This window comes from Pseudoliparis swirei, chromosome 13, assembly GCF_029220125.1.
Source record: "Pseudoliparis swirei isolate HS2019 ecotype Mariana Trench chromosome 13, NWPU_hadal_v1, whole genome shotgun sequence".
Lineage (NCBI taxonomy): Eukaryota > Metazoa > Chordata > Actinopteri > Perciformes > Liparidae > Pseudoliparis > Pseudoliparis swirei.
The window spans coordinates 5,239,098-5,245,685 of record NC_079400.1 but is presented as its reverse complement, the minus strand read 5'-3'; the positions used below and the strand labels follow the sequence as shown (position 1 = coordinate 5,245,685).

The following is a 6,588-nucleotide window of genomic DNA, read 5'->3' as shown; positions in this document are numbered from 1 at the left end:
AGGCCCACTCCGACTCCTGGGGAGAACCAACATACCGCCACGGGGCTTCGGAGGGGGCAGCAGGCAGGAGGGACGGCCTCAACAAGTGAGTGCTTTACGAGCCTGCCCTCCACACTGCTGTTCCCTCCTCTGCAATTATCATCAAAGAACATCTGTTTGTTGTTCCTCAGGCGCCCTCCCCCTCACAAGTGTCCTAGCCTCACCTTGACCCATACCTTCAATTGTAGTGGATGTTATGACTAAAAATAAACAGTGCGAAGGAGTGAGGCTCCCCTTTGTGTGAGCAGGGCGTTCTCCCTCGCCGCTACTGAGAGGAAGGATATCACCGGCGAACACAGCCACTTCCTCCTTCTGCTCGCGGCTCCTGACGGGTACGTGAACAGATGTGAAGTAGAGTCGGAAGACTCGCTTTGTCATCCGGCTTTTAAGTTGGTCCCACTGTCCTTTCAATGCTGTCCCAGTCAGAATGACCCGTCAGAGAGAAGTTCAGTAGCTTCTAACGAGCGACCTGAAGCACACACCGAGGTCGAGCTCTGCCATGTTTTTTCCTCGTTCTCTGCGATCTATAGCGCTAAGGCAACAGACATTGCCCGTAAAGACTGAAGTCAACGATTAAATGCAACGTCCAAGCTAAATCAACTGGGGAAAAGGTGCATATTTTTTCATTTGTTCATAGTCTTCGAAGAGATTCCTTACACTGCGATGTAACAAGTGAACACCCGCTGGAGATGTCATAAATCACCCACTTCTCGTCGGCCACTCGGGTCAATTAGCAGAATTATGTGAAAGGTGGCGCTTCTTTGCGACAGGGAACATCCAAAGTGCAATGTGATTGACTGAATGTGAAGTACGGTGTGCGCAGACATGAACGAGTGCAAAAAAAAGCCTTGTTCTAAAATCTAAATCATTAGATATTAAGCATTTGGCCAATGTGCTTGTTTTTTGTCCTCGGTGTAAGCTGTGCTGAGGAGCTTAGTTATGTAATTGTTACCTGAAGTTATTGGAAACTTTGCAGAACGTCTTGCTCCCTGAGGATTTGTGCTTTCTGTCTGCCAGGTAGCCCAACCTGACAGTGCACAACAATAAAGACTTGTATTAGAGCTCAAAACGAAGTTGTATTTTTGTAGTTTCACCAAAAGCAGCGCATTTTTATTTTATTTATTTTATTCTATTTCGAAAGCTGAAAAGCCCTCCCTTTAGAGCGACTTTAAACATTTGAATTTAAAAAGACTTTTAGTAACGTCTGATGATAACGCATATATGTGTCCCCAGGGAGGGCACCAGGTGTGATCTTCAGAAGGAATGTGACGACTTCTCCTCCAGGAAAGCCGGGAAATGATTCAAACCACACCATGTACCTCTGAGATCATGTGTCCGTACAGTTCCAATGTTAGATCCCATCAAACAGGCCATAACAGTGCTACTTCAGGGGCTACGCTCCTTTCAAACATATCCTTATAGTTGTCCCTGATCTTCGTGACGCAGCTTTTGCATGCAAGACTTTGTTTAGCTTTTCAGCGACGTGCCACGCATCGAAGGTGGAGTCAAAGTGACAACATTACAGATGACTGGAATTAAATAATGCGTAAGGCTATTGTGCTTTGCGCCGTTCTTTTGGAAACTGGACAGTCTCCAAACCATCTGTGCTTATCGAACTTCAATGGGTTGCTAATGTATAAAAACAAATACAGATATCCTGAACACTAGATATGCTTGTGTTATGGCTCTTTGTTTGGAAATCCCTGGAGAAATTTTATTATTTCAACAACACACCGTGAGACAGATATTTGTGTCAGGCAGCCCGAGCACGGAGTTAGTCATGCACTTTTATCAGCGTTAATCACGGAGCCGAAACCCAGAGAGCTCCAATTGGTCATCAGTGGGCGGTATCCGCTGCATGGCTCTCCAAAAGTTGGCTTTGGCGTTGGAAAAAAAAAAAAGGACAAAGCATCAAGGGTGACGGAGGTTAGACAACTGTGGGTCCCATTACCACTAACAACAACATAGCTGATAAAGGACCATTAAAAATCCAAAATAATTACGTCTCTAAATATCTCACATGTGAATCAACTGCTTGCCACGCCGTTTCATTATAAAATACAAAATGGGGGAAGGTCGAGGAAGGGAGGCGTTGGTATACAAGACGGTCAGCCTGCTAGTATGTGGTCTGTGATGTCCCATAAATCTTCCTCTATCTTCTCCGTGGCGATGGCAGAAAGGGATGAGCTGCTCACCAACCCCCCTCTCCATCTCATTCACATGTCTATCTGCCTGTTATCCGTGCCCTTGAGCAAAGATTACTGAGGCCCTGCCTTTGATATATGACACATTATGTGCCACAACGTTTCATCCAATGAATTAACGCACAGAAGAAGAAAAACAACCCTGCTGTCGTCCAGTTCCCGGAATTGCTCACAATTCCCTTTTTGTGTGTGTATGTGTGTCCTCGTTGATATTGTGGATAGGAGTATTACGGCTCGCCTGGTTATCTGACCTCTGTGGGACACTGCGTCGTATTATCTCCTGTGTGTCATCACCTGACATGTCACCACACAAGAAATGTTTAATTTGACTGCCGACGGTGGATGGGTTTATAATCCAGCAGATGTCACATTGTGTTACTTTAAAATGCACGGCCTAAGTCATTTCCTCTATTTGCCTGCAATCCCTCTCTCAGAGGCGATGATATTAAAAAATATTCTATCTTCATTTTATATACAGCTGATAAAAAATGATGCTGTCATTTGTTTATTGTTTTACAAATGCATAGAAACTGTGAAGCAGTGTATGATTGACACAATTAATCATGGTCTCTTCTACACCACCATTGAACAACAGTACACTCTTACATTTATTATAGACGTTAAAACTAAAGAGGGTGTTGAATTTTGAAGTCTTCCCATAATTATAAATAACAAACCACGAAGCCTTTTAGGGAGGCAAAATAAAATGTACGGCTCAATATTCTGACAGCGATGATACAGGAGGTTGAGTAAACGCACACTTCGTCTGGCTATAAACAAGAACTGAGTGGTTGTGTCTCCCTTCATTCATAAAAGCGGTCCATTAACAAGAGCTGAGTGTGATAAACCAATCATACTCTGCCGTGCCACTGGCGAACAGTAACCGGCATATTTATTATGAGCTGACATCTGACGGAAGACATTTGCCTTTTAAATCTGGCTGTCTGCCGTTCAATCTCATAAACAAGAAGTATATGTAGATACCTCGGCGGAGGAAATCATTGTTTTTATTATCGCAGATTCATGCATAAAATATACTGCTTCAATAATATTTCATAAAGATGAAAACTCAAGACTGATTATTGTGGTTTTCACCAGCAACCACTGTACCCAATGAGGCTTGTATACAAATGTATGGCAGCCCTTAACTTTACTAACTAACTCCATTTTTATTTACATGAATTCTCTCCATCCTCATTTCCAGGGTTATTTTTCCATATACAGAAGACTGCATTTAAACTTTTGACAAACTCCGTCTCCAACAACTAACATTTGTATACTACTAATTTACTTTGCCAGCTACGTCTGGTGCCTGGATTACGCTGACCGCAAAAAAAAAAGTCAAGTGAAAAAATGCATTGTGCAAAACATTGAATCATGTTTTAGTTGTTAAGTGTGGATATTATCAGGAAGAGCAGATATATAGTAGGGCCACAAAGTTGTCAAAGAACATTAATCAGATACTTTCAGCATCAACATGGACATAAAGGACATAAAGTCACCTCTTATGTACAACAATGCTCATTTTAAATTGTGAAATGCTTCTGAGTGAGCTAACTAGATTACAGTGCAAGTTTCAAACATATCTATTGACATTAAGTTTATGAAGCTCAGATTATTAACTATACATTAAACGATGGTATCAACACATGTTACAATTACACAGAAAAGTATGAGAATCTCCTAAAACATTTGAAATAAGGTCAAAGCTTCAACAAGGAGCCGTACGACAACAGCTCCCGGCACACACACACAGCCAATGAAACAAGCCGCAGAGAGCTTCATTATAAACGCTGACAGAAAGCTGCTGTTGGACAAAATATGGCAAAAAACCAACAGCACATGCAATGCAGCAGTAAAGTGCCTCTTCACAAACACAAATCTTATATCAGAATAGTTTGTATCCCGCAGTGTTATTCTCTTTACAGTCGCGTCACCTGCCTCGTACCCTTCAGCCATTTTGCTCAGAAGCTGTCACACACGCCAGCGATAATATATGGCTGCACCAATGAGAACAGCTGTAGCCAATCTCCATCCACTCTCTCCTGGAGCCAGGACTGCCTGTCCAGCATAAAATAATACATCAGGATTAATTGATTTCCTGTCAGTCTCGTGAAAAATAAAATAAATTCTCATGTAGCCTGTTTCCCGCAGCATCCTAATTTTGTACATGGCAAGTAATTTAAGTTTTTTAATTATGCATGAGAATGAAAAAAACATGACAAAGTGCGCTGTCGCCGAGCCCCAAGGCCACAGCTCTGGCCTTTGTATGTGCTGAGACAACAAGAGCAGTAACTTCAGCACATAAATAATATATTTATGTATTTCGAGGCGACACGCCTCCGTCTAAAAACTAGCACAAGATTCTGAGCGTCAAGGTTGAGGGCTGGCCATTTGTCTTTCAAGTAATGACGTTCATTTGGAGCACATGAATCATCAAACATGCACTCTGAGGCCAAAAGTCAAGAGCAGGAAAGTCCGCTCCGATTCCCAGGCTGTGACAGAACAACAGATAGTGTGCTGAAAGAAACTCTGTAACACTGGAAGCAATTATGTGTTCCCTTTGAATGTAGCTGCATCAGAAGCAAAACATTTTTTTTAAAAATCAGTTTATGGCCAAAGCCCTGTGCTCGTAAAAACAAAAAGGCAGAGAAGTAAAAGCCCCGCATTAAAGATTTTCGCTCAACAATGTTTGTGCTCTGCTCCTTGCATTGTTCGCTTGGATTAATGAGTGGTGGAGAGAATGAGCAAGCATTTCCCTAAGTCAAGCTACACTCGAGCCAGAGATAGAGCAAACAGGGTCATCAGTGGGACAGAGTCTTAAATCAGACCAAAGGCCGGCCCTGGTGTCAGCTCAGGACCAGAGGGGGAGGAAACTCCTCACAACAATGAGGAGGGGCTGACGGGAGGACTATGTGTTGTGGATTTTTCTTCCATTACCCGCTGGGCCCGAAAAAAAGCAGCTGGACAGAAAGAAGCAACAGTATGAAAGGCCAGAGCGCATGCCTCTGGGTCATGGGGGAACTCTGGGTTATTTCCCCAACTCATACGAATGGCATGAGTTTAACGAGGTAACGCATTTGGAGATGATTACAGGCTTTGTTCATTCAAGAAAGCTTCAGAGAAGCTGCTGCAGTGATTTATTTGATAGCTGTTGTTTTCTCACCCCGAGAACCGCTTCACATCTTCAAACCGTCTGACTCTGAAACTGTCCCGTGGCTAAAATTACGACAATTGCGTCACGAGACCGTTCCGACATCAGAAAGCATTCACAGCATAATGCAGTGGTATTTGATCTCAGATAAGTACAGCACATCTCCCGCTTTGGTGTGACATCTGAAAGCATTTTGGGACCTTAACCATCCGTTGTGTGCTTGGAGAGACACATGCATCATCTCTTCTCCATCGCTCTCACTTGGATTTTATCTTTGGAAACAGTTACAATCTACATGCAATGAAAAAAGACACGCTTGTATCCAGAGTGCACCTTCCAGAGGATCAGAAGGATATGGTTGGACAAACAATCCGATATCCAAGGTTAAAAACACACAGATAATAAATCGCTCGGGTGTCATGTTCAATTTTCAGGACGGCATTACCCGGTGTTATCCATAACAGGATTTAAATTGTTATCAGCGCGCTGAACAATCCACTTTGCGTCCGGCGAGCGTCCTGCCTCTAGTGATTCATAAGGAGGAAACAACTATCACATTTTCCAGCGTTCCACCGCACCGAAAGGAAAACACCGGCGCACTTGATGTACTTGGATGATTGGTTGAATAAATTGCTTCCATCCTGGCTGATGTTGACACTCATGTGGACGAGTGCTATCAGTTTTAATTGTCTTTCTTCCGTCAATCAGTCCACGTTTGAAACTCCTTCCTGCCGCTCTTGAAAACAAGGCCAAAATAGATTAAGTTCAGTTGGAGACTGTTGTACAGAACTCTAAGAAGTTCAATGTTTTGGAAATGCTTCAAATATACTGGGAGTTTATGAGGTGAGTCGACTTTAATCAGCAATTATTCATTTAGCTGACCAAATTTAATGAGGGAAATGTCCATTAAGTGTTACAGTTTTCCCATAACTAGCATCTTTAACAATAAGAAAACATGCATCTGCGCTTAACATAAGCACACACTATTCGGCCAGCTAAATATCTTTATATACTGAATTACTTATGCTTAACTTTTTATACATACATATATATATATACATACATACATATATATAATATATATATACATATATACTGTATATATGTATATATATATATATACACATATACGTATATATATACATATATACACATATACGTATATATATATATACATATATATATACATAC

The 6,588-nt window shown here is 42.0% G+C and overlaps 1 long non-coding RNA gene across 1 annotated transcript; it reads left to right on the top strand.

The window, feature by feature from the left end:
- Positions 1-290: 290 nt before the first annotated feature.
- On the top strand, positions 291-1,595 carry LOC130204120 (uncharacterized). The gene is made up of 2 exons (XR_008833555.1): positions 291-371; positions 1,273-1,595. It is a non-coding gene; the product is annotated as an uncharacterized LOC130204120 (long non-coding RNA).
- Positions 1,596-6,588: the final 4,993 nt, after the last annotated feature.